We start from the raw sequence: 17,483 nt of genomic DNA on the forward strand, positions 1-17,483 counted from the left end.
ATATCTTCTATGTGTCAGGCACAGTAAATGTGCTGGCCTAGGCCATGGTCAGTGAATCTATTCTTTAAAGGGCCAGATAGTAAATATTTTAGGCTTTGTGGGCCATGCATATGGTTTCTGTCACAACTACTCAACTCTGCTGTTAGAGCACAAAAGCAGCCCTAGACAATAAGTAAACAAATATTTGCTTATTGAAAGTATTCCAATAAAACTTTATAGAAACAAGTCGCGGGCCAGATTTGGCCCGTGGACGGTAGATTGCTAACCCCTGGTTTAGAGAAACAGTGTGCTGGAGATTTCCTGTTTGCCTCTCCAAATCTGATCGATAGCCCTTTCCCACCCTGCTCTCTGTCCCAGGAGGCTGACTTCTGCAGACTGTCACCCACGTTCCTTGCCCTCTGGCTTCTGGTTAGGTTTGGCCAATGGGAGACACGGGCAGGAGATCAGAAGCTGGGAGGAGAGACGGGTGGAGGAATTTAGTCCCTCTCTTCTGGGCTGTGCTTTGGCAGTGGTCGTGTTCCTGTACGTGTGGTCACAGCTCTGACTGGTGGTTCGTCCCTATGGCCACGCCTCTCACCCAGTTCCAGTAACGGCTCCCTCCCCGTGCCCCCTCAGCCCTAAGGGTGGTACTAGTTTCCCTCTGTCCCCAGCCCCGGGTGCTGCTCCATCCCTTGTTGGCTTCCTCACCATTGCCCTCACCTCATGGGTGGTCCCTTCATTAACTCTCATCATTTCTCCGTTTGAGTGTGCCGTCTCTCCCCTGCTGGACACTCTGAATATGCCCTTGTTGTGGACATTCACTGTCTTCAGGTGTAATAGTGTTGGTTGCAACCTCAGATCCAGGATGCAACATGTCATCTAGACATGGCCAATCAGTGCACTGAGTCACCCAAGCCACAGTAATTGCTTCCAGAACGTTCACATAAACCAAGTTGTTCCAATCATGGGGAGTAGCAATACTTACGTAGAAGCTACCGAGAAGCACTATCTATTCCACTGGATCTGAGCTGAGGAGAGTATGCATTTGGAGCTTCTGGCAGCTATTTTGTGAAGCCTGAGGACAAAGCCCAACACCAAAGAAGGCGAAGTCCGGAGGTGACCTTGCTTGAGTCCCTGGAACAAGATCTACTCCTCAATGCTTTTGTCAATGAGACAACAAATTTCCTTTTTCTTTTTTTAAGCCAGTTTGAGTTGAAGTTTCTGCCACTTGCATCCCAAACCATAACTTTTTGTTTTTTTAATTTTTTTTTTTTTTTTTTGCTGAGGAAGATTAGTCTTGAGCTAAGATCTGTTGCCAATCTGCCTCTTTTGTTGCTTGAGGAATATTAGCCCTGAACTAATATCTGTGCCCATCTTTCTCTATTTTTTTGTATGTGGGACAGGCCACAGCATAGCTGGTGAGTGGAATAGGTCCTTGCCCTGGATCCAAACCCACGAACCCATGCCACCGAAGCAGAGCATGAGGAATTGTAACCACCCCGCCATGGGGCCAGGCCTGCATAACTTTTTTTTTTTAATTCCAAGACCACTTTATACAAATTTCACTATATTCACTGAATTATCTAAGCAGGAAACCAGCCATATGTCACCTTTGGATTAGATACACACTAATACAAGGTAGTCAAACCCACACTGGATTTCAGCAGTGACAGAAGCTGGAGAGTTGATTTGCCATCAGCCTTCTTCCAAAGAGAAACGGCGGGAGTTCAGCAGCATCTTTGCGGTTATTGCCTCCCATGCCAGGAAGGAACCTCCCCAGCAATAATCCCACCCACTTTGACACTTGATGATAGCAAAGGGAGAAAAATCTTCATCTGGATGAATGGGGAGATTGGTGCTATTGTTGGCAAGACAATGAGACGAAGCCTGGTGTTTATTAACTGTTGTAAACAAATTATGAATTTGTGCCAGACACAAACAGACACAAAATAGAGATGACTGGGCATAGCAAACATTAATTCTCCGAGAGATCATCTAACAAATAATCTAAAAGATCCTTTGTGGACTCCAAGGGTGTTAATTACACTAGACCTTATTCTAATCATTAATTCATTCAAGAATTGGTTGCGTGAATGTCAGCCTGGCAGTACAAGGATGGCAAATAGTTTTCATTTCTTATGCCAGTTGTGGTTGTGACTGCTCAGTGGGCTATGTTGTGAAAGATTGTGAGGTCAAATCTGGGCTCAACAAGAATGAATATCATGGTCAATAAAAGGTGTCTTCTGGGGCTGGCCCAGTGGCACAGCGGTGAAGTTCACACATTCCTCTTCAGCAGCCCGGGGTTTGCTGGTTCGGATCTTGGGCATAGACATGGCATTGCTTGTCAAGCCATGCAGTGACAGGTGTCCCACATATAAAATAGAGAAGGATGGGCATAGATGTTAGCTCAGGGCCAGTCTTCCTCAGCAAAAAGAGGAGGATTGGCAGCAGATGTTAGCTCAGGGCTGATCTTCATCAAAAAAAAAAGCTATCTTCTGTGGAAGTGGAAGAAAGGAATGCCCAAGGTATTTGTCATCCTTGCAAATTGAAAAGGGCCTTGTCTAGAGTGAGAAGGAGTAAATTTGGGGTAAGTCACTTCCAGTCCATATGCCTCTATTTCCTCAGATTTGTAAAATGAGGGAATTGATTTAAAATAACTTATCAGGTTCCTCTTTCCCTCCTTGATTTATTTATCCATTCTTTTGTTTGTTGGCTTACGCTTAGCAGCCATGATTGAAGTTCATCCTGGGTTGGGGTGATTTTCCACCTTATGCACGCAGTTCTCTCTAGTACAGAAGCCAGAACCTCGCTTCCCCAGCCTCCTATGGAGCAAGAAGGCAACCATGGACTCCAGGGCCACCAGTCAAGCACATCTGTTCTGAATTTGTTTGGAAGCTGGTGATGGCGAGAGGTCCGCCCTGAACAGAACCCACCCGGCTAGGATGACGGCAGAGACATCCAGTTGGTTGAAGCTGCAGTCACAGCGAATCTGGTGGTAACGTCCAGTGCCTGGCTGTGGTGGCAGCCCCAGTGGGGGGCCTCTGATGGCTTCACTGGAACAGCTCTGCCGCACAGGTGGGGATATTGTTCCTGGCTGCCAACCTCCAATCCTTCATCTCTGAGCCTCCTTTAGTGCCCTTTAGCTGTCTAATTCTTTTTAAAATAAAATCCTTTCACTGCTGAAATGAGCCAGAGTGGATTTCTCTGTACTCAGGGAGCTCAAAAACTTATGATCAGGACTGAATGCCTTCAAACGGATTTTTTTTTCTCCTGTAAAGATGAAAAAGTTAATTCTCTTTTATGCATTGTAAAGAATATGCTTAGTTAATAGCTTACAAAATATATTTTGTTGCAATTACCAGCAAGATAATTGTTGCAGATGGATAAATACATGTCATAAAGGGAAGCCAGTCTCACTTTTATCTTCATTACTCTAAGTGCACTAGAGATAATGTAATTCCTTCCGTGTTTATAGTTCACAATTTTACATCAAGAGAAGGACCCCTCTTCTTAATCATTGCTAGTGTGATTTTCAAGAGTTTGCAGGAGCATTTGGTTAAGTTCCTATAGTTTAATTCCTTTAGTTTTCTAACGATTAGAACTTAGTATCTCATGAGGGTGGATGGCCACAGCAAAGAAATTCACTTGGCTAATTGTCTTTGTGAGAGTTTCTTTAGAGGATTGAAACTTACTCCCCAAACTCTATGTACAAGAAAAACCACATTGCTTCATTTTCTTTTTTTCTTTTTTTGAGGAAGATTAGCCCTGAGCTAACTACTGCCAGTCCTCCTCTTTTTGCTGAGGAAGCCTGGCCCTGGGCTAACATTGTGCCCATCTTCCTCTACTTTATACGTGGGACGCCTACCACAGCATGGCATGCCAAGCGGTGCCATAGTCCGCACCTGGGATCCGAACCGGCGAACCCTGGGCCGCGGAGAAGCGGAACGTGCGAACTTAACCGCTGCGCCACCGGGCCAGCCCCTTTATTTTCTTTAATCAATGGAAATTTCACTTTAACCTCCAGTCTACCAAACTGTTGAAAACCAGGAGTTTAGTAGTCGTGTCTCAAAGCAGGCTAAAGGGGCTTTGCCTCCTTCATATTGTCCATCAACAAACCATCTTCCCATTCTTTGAAATAGACAATAGATATTTTGTTAACTTTTTATGCAAAAGTGATATTCACATGCAAATTCAAGCTCCTTCTTTGGAGCATCCCATGTACTGGATGTACCTTGGATCTTTGGTCCACGTTCGTTTCCCAAGGCTTCATAGTCATATGAAAGTAGAAAGTTTTCTCTTTTTTTTAATTTCTTTTTTTTATTTTATTGAGGTCATAATAGTTTCTAACATTGTGAAATTTCAGTTGTACATTATTATTGGTCAGTCACCATATATACGAGCCCCTTTACGCCTTAGGCCCACCCCCAGACCCGCTTGCCCTCTGGTAACCACTAATCTTTTCTCTTTGTCCATGTGTTTGTTTATCTTCCTGAAAGTAGAAAATTTTCTTGATCTTTATAAGACACCAAAAACAAATCCCACTAAAGCCATCTCAATTATAGGTGACCTTTAAGAAAACACCGATGTCTGGGTCACATCCCTAGAGACTGATTCAACAGACCAGACATTTCTTTCTTTTTTGATTCCCCAGGTGATTCTAATGTGCAGCTAGGACAGACAATCCCTGCCCTAGACATTCCCACCTACCTGAGCCACTCCAGGGAGGCGGAGCTCAATCCTCTCTACTTAGGGAACTCTTGGCTGAGGCCGTTCCAAGCTCCATCAGTCATCATCCTGTCAGAGAAACACGAACCACTCAGGATCTGAAACAGAGGAAATGTAATGCAGGGAATGGGTTACCCAGGTGATGGAAGAACCGAGAAGCCAATAGAAGACAGTGAGGCAACCCAAAGGTTAGCAACAACGGGCAGTCACTGGAAAAACCAATATCCCAACTGCAGCGGCCTAGCAGGAGGAGTTCCCTCTTCTGGGAGACAGGTCAACCTTTTTGTTCCATTCAGGCCTTCAGCTGATTGGTGAGGCCCACTCACATTAGGAAGGGCCATCTGCGTTATTCAGTTTACTGACTCAAATGTTAAGCTCATCCAGAAACACCCTCACAGACACATTCAGAATAGTATTTGACCAAATGTCTGGGCACTCTGTGACCCAGTCAAGTTGACACATAACCATCGCAGGTGCCCAGAGAAAAACCTTGAAGTTGTCCTTGACTTCCCCCTCTGTCGTAACCTATATCAAATCAATTAGGAAATCCCAATGGCTTTTCCTTCAAAATATGACCAGAATTTGACCGTATTTCATCACCTCTACCATGACCATCCTAGTCCAAAACCACTGTTGTCTCTCGTCTAGATGATTGCGAGAACTGCTCCTCTGTTACTGACACCCTTTTGTCCTCCCTTCTCCCTGTTCTTAAGACAGCAGTCAGAGTGATGTAGTGAAAATGTGTCAGCCCCTGACGCTCCAAAGTAAAACCCTCTAATGACTGCTCAGATCATTTGGAATAAAAATGGCTCCCTACTACCTCCTCACCCCATCCTCCCATTGCTTGTGCCACTTCAGTCACTCTGTTTTTGGGGGGGTTTTTTGTGCCTCAAACGTGTCCAGCACATTCATCTCAGGACCTTTGCACATGCTTTTCCCTCTGTTTTGAAGCCTTCTTCCAGATATTCTTGTGCTTCTCTCCCTCACCTCCCGTAGGTCTCTGCTCACCTCAAAGGATACCTTATTCAAAATAGCACACTCCATCGTCCCCCTCCACCTCTGCTCTGTCTGTCTCCATCCTCTGCATTGTCTTTCTTTGCAGAATTACTATTACTGGTAACTAGAACAATGTATGGCACATAGAGAGCATTCATCAATATTTGTTTAATGCATAAATGGATTAACAAGCTAATTAACGTCAGAAACCAGTTAAAGCTATTGGCTTAACCATTCTGCAAAACTGTTACCACACGAGGAGCTGGCTTTAAGCAATAATCATAGAATTTCTCTTAAGGTAGCAAATTATTATGTGACACACAATTCTAAACCAGAATACTATTTACCAATTTTTCTTCCCTACCAGGATTTTAGGAATCTAGACATCATTAAAGCCTCAAACAAAGGAACTGGAGAGTGGGAGAAAATTCCCTTTAAATATCAGTCTTTACATTGCTGGTATCTCCTTCTCAAGCCTGGGCCACAGCAACCAGTGGACCCTGAGGGGTGAGTCAGCAACTGTCTCCCCATTGGAGGAGATGGGTGGGAGGTTGTCCCTTCACATCCCCACTGAGCTTGAAGGAGGTGTCTTTATATTGTACCTTTATAACAATAATAGCTTTTGCTTAATGAGCTCCACTGCTTGCGAAGGACTGTGTTAAGTGCTTTAGTTTTCACTCATTTTATCTTCATTATAGCCTTGGGAGCAATATGATATTTCCTTGTTTTATAGAGTAGGAGACTGAGACGCGAAAAGTCATGTCCCTTGCTTGGGTCACATGCTAAGGAACGTGCAAACAGGATTCCAACCTAAACCTATGTGATTCCATAACTGAGGAGCTCCTGGGAGTGTTTCTTTTCCAAAATGTAGGACAACTTCTTCTCATTTTAAAATTTCATTTCTTGAGGATGCTATGGATCTTTGATCTCTTTTGTTCTAGGTCTTTTTATTAATATTACTGAGGCTCCTCCCGTTAAGATTCATGGCTTTCCTGCTGTTGGAGAAAGAAGATGGATACAGCCTCGCTAGTGGAATCTGAGAAGACTTAATGGACTCTCTAATGGCGGCATGGTATGACGTGATTTGCAGAACATGTGACTTACGACATAGACCGTGGAGACTACGTTGGAGTAGACTATGCGATATCACAAGCTCAAGTTAAAGCTCAAGTTAAAGGTATAAATTCTCACAACAACTTTTACAGGTTAAGCCTCCTCTCCACATTTCGATGTCTTTTCTTAATTTTCTCCTCAATTTGGCCCTCTCTCATCATCTTAATAGCTTACACTCAAAAGAAAGCGCTAAGGTCATCATGAGTAGCGATGGTCTCAGCAAGGAAGAAAATGTGACCTCTGCCCCAATTTGGAGATATTTGGTCCCTATTGAGCACGTCTCACCTGGTGATCTTCTGAAGATCTCAGTCTCTTGGCACACACAGCTTCAGGTCATTGCACAGGAAAAGCCCCAAGTGGATGCTGAGGCTCCAGATGTCTTAGCTGCAAGGGCATTATTTAGAACCTCCTGGATCTACTTCAATATGAGCAAACTCCAAAATTTACATAAATCCTAACATTCCAGCTCTGTCTGTATAACCTTACTACAATCACAACAAAACATTTTAGATGAAAGGGACCTTGGGTTCCTAAAAACTGATCAAAGCTCGTTCTAGGGAAGCTGAGAGAAGGTAAATACATGCTAAGTTTAGTTGGTTCTATACCCCTGCCCTTTAGGCTTACCCCATTTCCGTTTGAGGAGTGCCATTTTTAAAGTCTCCACAATAGTTCCTTTCTTTTGATCTTTTTGTAGATTACACAGTAGACGTTTCCTCTCCCAGTCATTTGAACAGTGGATGTGGCTCATGGTTCCCTCCTGGTTCTAGCCAATGGCTTCTGCTGATGATTGCTAGGCTGTTGGCTCAGCTTCTATGGTCTAGTCTTTTCGTTCTTGGTAGAGATATCCCGGCAGTCAGCATCTTCCTGTTTTCTGAAGTCAAGTTTGCTCACACTCCTTCCCAGATTTGGGTTGATCTGTTCTCAGCTTTAATCGCTGCATTCATGAAATCTTGCCATAGTCATTTCTTTAACTTCTGCACAATTCAGAGATATTTGACCACAGCAGCTGCCAAGGTTCTGGCTCATGCTTGAGTCATTCCCTGACTGCACCATTCTGAGACTCCTGGCTGCCCTTCCTGTTCGTCTGCAAGTACTGGCCTGCCAAAACACTATGGCTTATTTCAAGGATTTTCTTTTTAGTTTTCTGCAAGTTTCATCTTAACCTATTATTTGGTCAGTTTCGTTGCTTCTTTTTATCTGAAGATTATTATTTTTTGACTTTCTACTTGTTGCAAGAATACTATCTCAGGACTGTCACATTTGATGTAGAAATCAAGTTCTGGCTTGGTGCTCTGGTATTTTTCTCATGAATCCCTCTGTTCTATTTCCCCTTCCCTCAATGACATCCTCAGCAGATGTCATATTTGGGCTGTTTGCCCAAAGAAATGGGAGAGGTTGGATATGATGACACTAAGCAAGCATCCCTAGGCCATATTGAATTGTAGAATGATAGAATCTTAAAGCTGGGAGGGTACCCAAAGATTGATTAATTCAACTTCCTTCCCAATTTGAGAATTATTCTCCGGCATTCATTATTCCATCCTCTGCTTGAATCCTTTCAAGCAGGGAGAATGCATTAGTTGGCTACGTAATTGTTCTCTTGTTTCCAGTTCTAATCGTTGGAATTATTTTTTCTTTCATTGAACTGAATTCTGCTTTCCTATAACTTCCTCCCATTAGTTCTAGGCCTGCCCTCTGGAGTGATCCAGAGTAACTAAACTTCATCTTTTAATAATATGATAGTAATTGCTGCCATGTATTGAGTACTTGCAAGATTCTGTACCTTGTGTCTTATACACTGTAATAATCAGTTCTTCAGTTGCAAGCAATAGAAACCAATTCTGGCTAACTGCATTAGTTATCTTTTGCTACCTAATAAATTACCCTAAAACTTAGTGGCTTAAAAAAAATAAACATTTATTACCTTCCACTTTCTGTAGTTGAGGAATTCAGAAGCAACTTTATGGGTAATTCTGGGTCAAAGTTTCTCATAAGGTTGCAGTCAAGATGTCAACTGGGGCTTCAGTCATCCGAAGGCTTGACTAGGGTGGAGGAATCCACTTCTAAGCTCCCTCACACGGCTGATGGCACGAGTCCTCAGTTCTTTGCAGTGAGGACCTCTCCATAGAGCGTCTCCAATATGGCAGCTGGTTTCTCCTGGAGTGAGTGACTTGAGAGAGAGACAGAGAGGAGGCCTCAGGGCCTTTTATAAGGACCTAGTCTCTGAAGACAATGATAAGTTTTTAGTATCCATGTTTTATTTTAATCAGACAGTAAACATGAGGCTCCCAGGTCAGAGGCAGACTGATTATTTAGTTACAGAATATCTTAGTGGCAATTCTCCTTTCCCCAGATCCATCCCCTAGGGGGACACAGTGAGAGCCAGGTGGACCCTGCACATGTTGCGGGGGGATGTGGGGTGGAGGGCGGGTCTGTACTATAGAGGAAGGACTCTGAAATTAAGGATCTCACAGCTTCTGTCGGAGCTGGAACACCTACCCCACCTCCCCTCCAGAGAAAGGGAGGGGGGACTTGGAATGTAAACTGATCTTCTCTTAGGGGCAGAAAGGAAGGTCTCTACCCAGAAATGTAAATATTTGGCTCCAAGGAAGAAAAGAGATGCTTTATTATCCTTTGAACGGGAGTGGATAGCTCCACCCAAAGGGAGACAAGTGCATCAGTCTATCTCCCCTAGAACGTGAAGAACAGATGGCTCTGGAGAAAACGGAGAGATTTTCCATCTCTGTAGCCCTCCTGAGTTACAAGGAGCTCACGGTCTAGAATCCAGACCAGATTTAGGAGTCAAGTCAGTCTCTGCTGGCCTGGGGAATGCATAGGGCTGAATCTGTGAGTGGCAGAAATTCAGTGCCCGAGGCCAGGCGGGAGCAGGCTCACATTAAGAGCTGCTACAAGCCCTTTATGCATCTGGGGTTAGTTACGGCAAAACATGATACTCAAATTCTTCATCATTCAGTGGCCTTTCTCCAGCCACTCTGTTTCATCAAAGTCCCTCTGACTGTGGTATTTAATTCTCCAGGCATAGTCCGGCTAGTGCAGAGAGCAGTGGGGCCGTTAAATGCATCCAGAAACTGCCTGAGGTGCTTGTTTTGTGGGGTGAATCATACAAAAGGAGATTGTCCTGCCGAGATCTTGGGTGAGGATTGAGAAATGTCTCTAGGATTCAGAGGAACACATCCAGTTTAGTTAAGTCCACCATGTATTGCATCATTTTCTATCCCTAGGCCATCAAATTGGTTTTTGGGGGGCCAGTCCGGTGGCACAGCAGTTAAGTGTGCACGTTCCACTTCGGTGGCCCAGAATTTGCCAGTTGAGATCCCGGGGGCGGACTTATGTACCGCTTGGCAAGCCATGCTGTGGTAGGCGTCCCACATATGAAGTAGAGGAAGATGGGCACAGATGTTAGCTCAGAGCCAGTCTTCCTCAGCAAAAAGAGGAGGATTGGTAGCAGATGTTAGCTCAGGGTTAATCTTAGTCAAGAAAAAAATAATTGGCTTTTGGGCTGCAGGCATGAATACCACGTATATTTCTTGCCAGTTGAGGAACTCCCATCCTTGATTCTTGACTCCTTCACCCAGCCTCTCCACCAGTCCGGCCACATCAACTTCTTACGTACCCCTGAGATTCCTCCACTTCTCTCCCTCTCCACTGTTGCCTTCCATGTCCAAGCCACCATCATCATTCAACTGAAGGACTTCTGACAGGTCTCCCCTCCTACACTCCTCTTTCCCCCCAGTTCTGTCCTCCCCACAGCATCGAGAGCACACTTTTAAAAACTTAGATGTTTGCACACAATATAAATAAAAGATCGCTCCCTTGCTTAAAAGTCTTCTATCACTGTTTAGTTCACTTTGAATAAAATTCAAACTCTTTACTGAGCCCCCAAGGCCCTGTGGGATCTGGCACTTGCCTCTGCTGTATCATCTCTTTCCACTTGCCCCTTGCTTATTGTGTCATAACTACACTAGCCTCCAGGGCCTGGAGTTCTCAGGAATTACACATCTTTCATGCCTCAGGAACTTTGAATGTGCCAGCTCTCAGCCAGAGGCTCTCCCTTGTTCCTGTCACCACCCTAACACACGTGCTTGCCCTGGCCTTTGCATGATTAGTTCCATTTCATCTTCCAGGCCTTTCTCAACCATCCTGTCTATACCATCTTCTTATTCCCCTATCAGGGCACCATTTGTTTCCATCAAAGAATGCATCACATACTGTAATTATATGTTTACTTTTTATAAACTTTCTCCACCAAACTAAAAGCACGTTGAGAGAAGAGACTATGCTTTGTTGCCCACGGTGTACTTGGAACTTAGCACAATGCCTGGCCAACAACAGCAGGCTCTTGACAAACAGTAGTGAAATGAACATTTATTTAAATTATCATTTACGTAATTTACAAAAAGAAGTGATTAATTAGGAAACATAATACTCTTTTGAATTTTTGTGAGGATTAAATATATTATTGTGAAGAATAAATGAGATCTGTGAAAGCATTTACTATATCCTTCCCTCCTTCTCTCCCTTCCTTTCTTCCTTCCTTCTTTCTTCCCTTCTTCTGCTGCTCAGGAAAACATGGAACTCTCTTGGCTACAGTTTTCTTTCCTGCCCTGACTCCCTCCCTATGAAGGTTGACTGTGAAGAGATTTTACCTCCCTAAAGAATCTCTCTCTTTCAAAGGATATGGATTATAGAGGAAAGAGGGTTTTCTGAATGATTTTTTGAAACAGCTGTAGAGAGCATTGCTCGGCAAGCGTTCAAGTCTCCGTATACCCGTGGGAAATTCCTAGACAAAGTTGCCATCTGGAATTCCCAATTCATTCTCAAGAATCGAGGCATAGACAGACCACACCTGAAGTAAGTTTGGAAATAATAACACAACCAGTGATTCACGAGCCCTGACATGTCCCAGGCTCTGTGGGAAACCCTCTTCCTGCCTCATCTCGTTGAATCCATCAACAACCCGGGGAGGAATGTGCAGGACCCTGCTTTACAAGGGAAAATTGGGGCTTAGCAAGAGGGTGCTAACGCATGTCTGTCTGACTCCAGAACTCTCTGACAATTTCCTGGATGGCTTCCCAGTTTTGATTCTTCTCTTCCTACTTTGTACATCATTCTGGCCCAAGTCTGTGCCTCACTCTCTCTTCCCACAGCCCTTTAGGTTCCTGTGTGACAGCCAGCCCGCAGGAGTATGCCTAGTTCTTTTCTGAGTTCTCCCCACTTCGTAACCTCCTTCATGGTTTTCCCACCTTCCTCTCTTGCAAGGTATTCCACATTCCATACCAGTGACTATTCCTGAGACATATTTTTGTGTGTCACCTCAGCTCAGAGGTTTTATGGATTCCCTTGGCGTTCAGGATGTCAGTTCTGGTTCTGCCTTGCACTAGTTGTGTGTCATTGGGCAAGGTAAGAATTTCTCTGAATCTGTTTTCTTATTTCTAAAATGAAGATGATTATATCTACTCCATGAGGTTGTTAAGATTAGGCAAGATTCTCTCTCACTCTGGACAGAGTAGGTTGTGCTGCTATGATAAATGATCCCTAAAACTGTGGTTTTGTTCTCACTCACACTCCATGCTCATCGCATGCCCATCATCTTCACTTCGGGGCTCACGCCAATGGAGCGGCTTTTATCTGAAATGTTGGCAGATGTGAGCCAGATGGGTGATTAGTAATAAAATCTCCCACAGACAATGTAGAGGCTGGCACTGGCACAGTGTCTGACACGTGATAGGTGCTGAGTAAATGCTTTCTCTTTCGCATGTACCCTCAAGTGGGAAGTGTGTTACACTGGTGTCTAAACCTCTATGTGCAGCCTCTTCCTGCAGGATGTGTGGAGTTCAAATGCCAACCATATTACAATCCAATTTCAGCGGGCTTTCCCTTTCGAAAGGCTAAAGTCTTCTTTACGTCTTCTGGTTTCATAATCTGGGAGGTTACCATATCTGTTTCCTGGGGCAGCCATAACAAATTACCACAAACTTGGTAGCTTAGAACAGCGGAAATTTGTACTATCGGAGCTCTGGAGACCAGAAGTCTAAAATCAGGGTGTTGGGGGCTGGCCCGGTGGCCGAGTGGTTGGCTCTGCTTTGGTGGCCCAGGTTTTCGCCGGTTCGAATCCTGGGTGCAGACATGGCACTGCTCATCAAGCCATGCTGAGGTGGCTTCCCACATACCACAACTAGAAGGACCCACAACTAAAAATACACAGCTATGTACCGGGGGGCTTTGGGAGAAAAGGGAAAAAAAAATAAAATCTTTAAAATCTCAAGGCGTTGGCAGGACCACACTCCCTCTAGAGGTTCTAGAGGAGAATCTGTTGTTTCTTCCAGCTTCCGGTGGCTGTTGGCGTTCCTCGATGTGTGCCTGCATCACTCCCACCTCTGCTTCCGTGATCACATTGCCTCCCCCTCTTCTGTGTGTTTCCTCTGTGCCTCTTATAAGGACACCTGTCATTGGATTTAGGGCCCATCTGGATAATCCAGGATGATCTCCTCATCTCAAGATGCTTAAATTAATCACATCTCCAACAACTCCTTTTCCAAAAAAGGTCACATTCATAGGTTTTGGGAATTAGGATGTGGACATATCTTTGGGGGGGGGGGGCACCATTCCACCCACTAGGGTTACCAAGTGACTCTTGAGCATTACACAGTCCACAACTTGGCTCATTATTATTTTAGGATGAGGCTGATTTTACACATAACCTTTTTCTCTCAGTGATCAGTTGTTCTATATAAACTCAGAACACAGTGAAGAGATCTTGTTTCCACCACAGCATTTTGTGTCTCTGAGAAATTGCCCAAGTGCAGGCCCACACTTTCATATCTGGAAAGCAAAAAGAGTAATTATATTAAAACAAAACAAAACACCCTCTCCTCTTTACTCTTTTTTTCTAGAATTGGTGGCCCTTCAGGTGTAACTCTTTTTGCGAAGGTTGCTCATACAGACTATTTGGTGTTTCTAGGAGTTCTCTTTGTAAAAAAAACAAAAAGGCAGATTTTTCACCTTTGACTAAAATGGAAATTTTCCACGTTACTGTGGGTTGGCTGAGGTCTTCTGGGAAATTCTCCTGTGCAGTCTCTACCTGAAACACAAAGTCTATAAAAGATACTCTATGATTAAAGAAAAATTATTATCATTCCAAAGGACTTGGCCTATAATTAATTGTGTTTTTAAAGGAGTTGCATTTGCTTTACTGCTTTTTGGAATAATTAAATGTAATTTGTATCTCTGGGGGGGAAAAGATCAATCTCTTCATATATATTTTTTTTTCTAGTGCTTGATAATAGTTAATGAGGCACATTTTTCTTGTTCACACAAGTCCCTACTCTTGGTGTGAAAATATACTGACATCCCCGCCCCTTCTGTATCATGTGTAAGTGATGGAGGAAGAGAAAAAGGGAAAGAGTAGTAATTTGTTGTCATGGAAATGAGTTAATACGAAGCTGGTGGTTTGAACTATGACTTGAGATGCTTAAGAGGGGAAGAGAAAGGATGACAACATCTATCTCACCATGAAGCCAAAATCCTTAGGGAGATACTGGCAAATATCTGGGTAGGTTTTTGACCCCTCTCACTCTGTCCCCCTCATGTAAGTATTCAGCTGTTGAGCCTACATTGATCTAACAGGACCAGACAAGGCCCCAAGAGACCTTACCCCTCTGCGTGTGGCAGGGCCAAGTGAGGTATTGGATAGAAACAGTATTCAATCTCTGTTTATTGGATGAGTATGACTCCGATTTAGATAAAAAGACCAAACACGAAGGCATTTACAGAAGCTCCCTGAAGTCCCTGCAATGAGACTGACTGCCCATCTTCCAGTGATGACCCCTTTCCTAGAGATGACCCTAAATCATGGAGTTGTCCCCTGTGGCCATGTCTGGACTATTGACCCTGACTCCTACCATAAGGTATGATTAGGTAGACTTCCAACCACTGGTTCAGTGGTGAGACCTGACTCAGTTTGGACAATTGTGGTAATTTTCCCTTCTGGTCATTGTTGATTGGTCCAGACGTGGCTATCTGCATCAACCAGATCAATCAGAATTGTTCCCCAGAACTTTTCAAGCTGGAACTAAGAGAAAACTGTTGGCTCCATTTTGAAGGTGAAGGTGTGAGGTAGGAAGCCTTCCGCCCAAAGGTAGCCATGTTGCACACCTCTTCAAAGAAATCCTTTGGAGAGAATGAAGTGTAGAGTGGCAGACGAGAGATGGAGAGCCTACTAGCAGAACTCAAGTCCCCAAGCTAGCTGCACGTCTAACCTTTCCACAGTTATGAGAATCCACCTCCAGTAAAAACCCATTGCTTGACCAGGTTATTTAGAGATGGATCACTATTTCTGGAACTCAGAAGAGCCCTAACTAACACACTTCTCTTCGCTGTTTTTGGTTGTAACTAAAGGTGTTTCTCAGTCAAGTTCTAAGCTCCTCAGGAGATGCAAGGGACTTGGACGACCCAAACTAATGAAGTCAAGCCCTTAAGACATTTCTATGCTACGTGTGGCTAGATGGGACCCAGGGAGTTCGTCAGTGGGAATATTCTCTTTTGATCAGTTTGCCGAGATCTGCTGAAGCCCTCTTCTTGCATTAAACACAAACACTCCTCCAGGGTGCAGAAAAAATATTTTTCAATCATCCACCTCAGATGCAGTCCTTTGCCTTGGCAGAGCTCTTTCTGTCTCCTATATCTCCTACAATACTTCCACGCCCATTATCATGTTTTACCTCTGAAGAACTCTTGGAGGTAAGCGGAGCCAAGTGTCACCATTACCATTTTCAAAGGAGTAAGCAACTGCATTCTAGAGGGAGTAAGTGGTTGGTACAATGCTGCTGAGTTAGTGCAGCAGCCTAGAAATTGGGTTTCCTGACACTCAGAACGTTATCCCTGATCTACCCACATTTGACTGAAAACAAATGAGCCTTGTGGCTTTCTCTCTGGTTCTTAGTCTGAGGAGGCAGAGAAATGGGCCTGAGAAATGCCCCTCCAGCTAGTATATGTGGACTTGTAACAGACAAACAAAGATCCCGGTGGGACGTGGGGACAAGGCTCATTTTGCTGCTTTGTCCCAAAATGGAGTGGGAGAATTAGAAGCACAACAATTGACACAGTCTGGTGGTGTAGATTAAGGATTAAGTAGATTACAAGAACAATGTGGGCTGAGGTGGACATTGGAGGACAATCTGATCTGGGGAAGACCGAAAAGCATGTGTTTCTACCACTTGTTTCTGCCTCAGGAGAGACTGGCATCATGGCTGGAGCTACTTTCCAAACTGGGAGAAGGGATTTCTCTTTGCCAGGAGAGCTGGTCTGGAGACAGAAGTTTGCCTGTGGAATTACTTGGCTGTATTGTTGGATGTGGTCAACTGCATTTCCCCTTCAAACAAGTGGGGAGTCAGCTACGGCTAGGATTTCTAGATGGTTCCTCTGTTCTTCCCAGACACCCCTGGGAAAAAGAACCACTGAGATCCCACTAGTGGGGAAAAGAAACATAGTTGGAGGGTGCCTTCTGCCAGAATTGAAAACCAAGTGGACCTAGGAATATATCATGAGGTTCCTCTTTCTAGCTCAGGACCCTGAAAAAAGAAAATTTGACTATTCATGATATAATATTTGGAAATGGGAGAAACGGGACTAGCTTTTTGAGTCTTAAACTTTAATACCAGTATATACCGGATTAGATGTTAAAGGTCAATAAAAAAAAGGCAGTATGCCTTCCAAGGCTCTTGGGCTGGCTGGCTGGGAGTGGGAAGTGGGGGGCCGAGGGTTTCAAGGGGAAGGTGGTAGTTATGATGGTCAGCCATGGAAACAGAAAAAAGAAAGATATAGAGATAAATGCTAATGGTGTTTGTTCAAACCCTGTCCTGTGGAGAAGGAGACTTAGCCAATGCATTTTGAGTACGTAATACATTCCTAACAGGTCGATGTATCTAGAAGGTTATAGCCATTGCGTTTCCAGTATTCACATCCTACCTGCAAGACCATCGCTATGTGAGATGAATGATGCACTAGGCTAGCTTGCCCTGCTGCTATAAACCTTTGGCTTATCTAATTCCCTTTGAGCTGATGTCACACTCAACAGCAATCTCCTGATTATTATCTAGCCTTTTCAGGGGAATAATATATTAATCCTGGAGACTTCAGATGGTCTTGGTCCTTCTAAAGGTGATTTCTTACAGAAAGGGAATAACTCGATACTCTGATTTTTTTTCACATCAGCCTCTTCAACATGATTAGCATACGCTTGCCCTGGGAGATTAACTGCATGGTGTGCTGACAAAATCAAGTTTTGAGCTTACCAGTCTGATTATCTGCTGATGATTGTAAATCTGTAAGGTAGTAAATGACATCCTCTAAGACCATTTGGGAGACAGCCAGCCAGCCTTTCCACAGTGGGGTATCTTGGCATCACGATTGGGCTGAGAAAGCACATTGTGAAATTTAACACAACGTTTTTGGTTGGGGGGGAGGGGAATAGATATGGAAGGTAAAAACAGAGTCTTGACAGGATGTGGGGGGAACACGCAAACCTTAACGTGGTGCTAAAAATGTTAATAGGATGAGTGTGATAACCATGAGAATGGCCTCATAGACCACAACCACAGGGAGGTTGCTGTGGTTGTGCTCAAATGCATTGCCATATTTGCACAGAGGTT

The 17,483-nt window shown here is 44.0% G+C and overlaps 2 long non-coding RNA genes across 3 annotated transcripts in view; one reads left to right on the forward strand and one right to left on the reverse strand.

Moving 5' to 3' along the window:
* Positions 1–191: 191 nt before the first annotated feature.
* LOC139080229 (uncharacterized) lies at positions 192–7,817 on the reverse strand. The gene is made up of 3 exons (XR_011534554.1): positions 7,438–7,817; positions 4,687–4,802; positions 192–3,249 (listed from the first exon to the last, which is right to left on the reverse strand). It is a non-coding gene; the product is annotated as an uncharacterized lncRNA (long non-coding RNA).
* Positions 2,390–17,483, forward strand: part of LOC139080230 (uncharacterized) — a 59,013-nt gene continuing 43,919 nt past the window's right edge. Inside the window, exons 1-3 of one of the 2 annotated variants that reach the window (XR_011534556.1) lie at positions 2,390–3,054; positions 6,068–6,207; positions 6,642–6,877. This is a non-coding gene — a long non-coding RNA (uncharacterized lncRNA). Of the gene's footprint in view, positions 3,055–6,067; positions 6,208–6,641; positions 16,650–17,483 lie in introns of those variants that run through there. The other variant, XR_011534555.1, reaches the window with a different exon arrangement.

This window comes from Equus przewalskii, chromosome 29 (assembly GCF_037783145.1).
Source record: "Equus przewalskii isolate Varuska chromosome 29, EquPr2, whole genome shotgun sequence".
Classification (NCBI taxonomy): domain Eukaryota; kingdom Metazoa; phylum Chordata; class Mammalia; order Perissodactyla; family Equidae; genus Equus; species Equus przewalskii.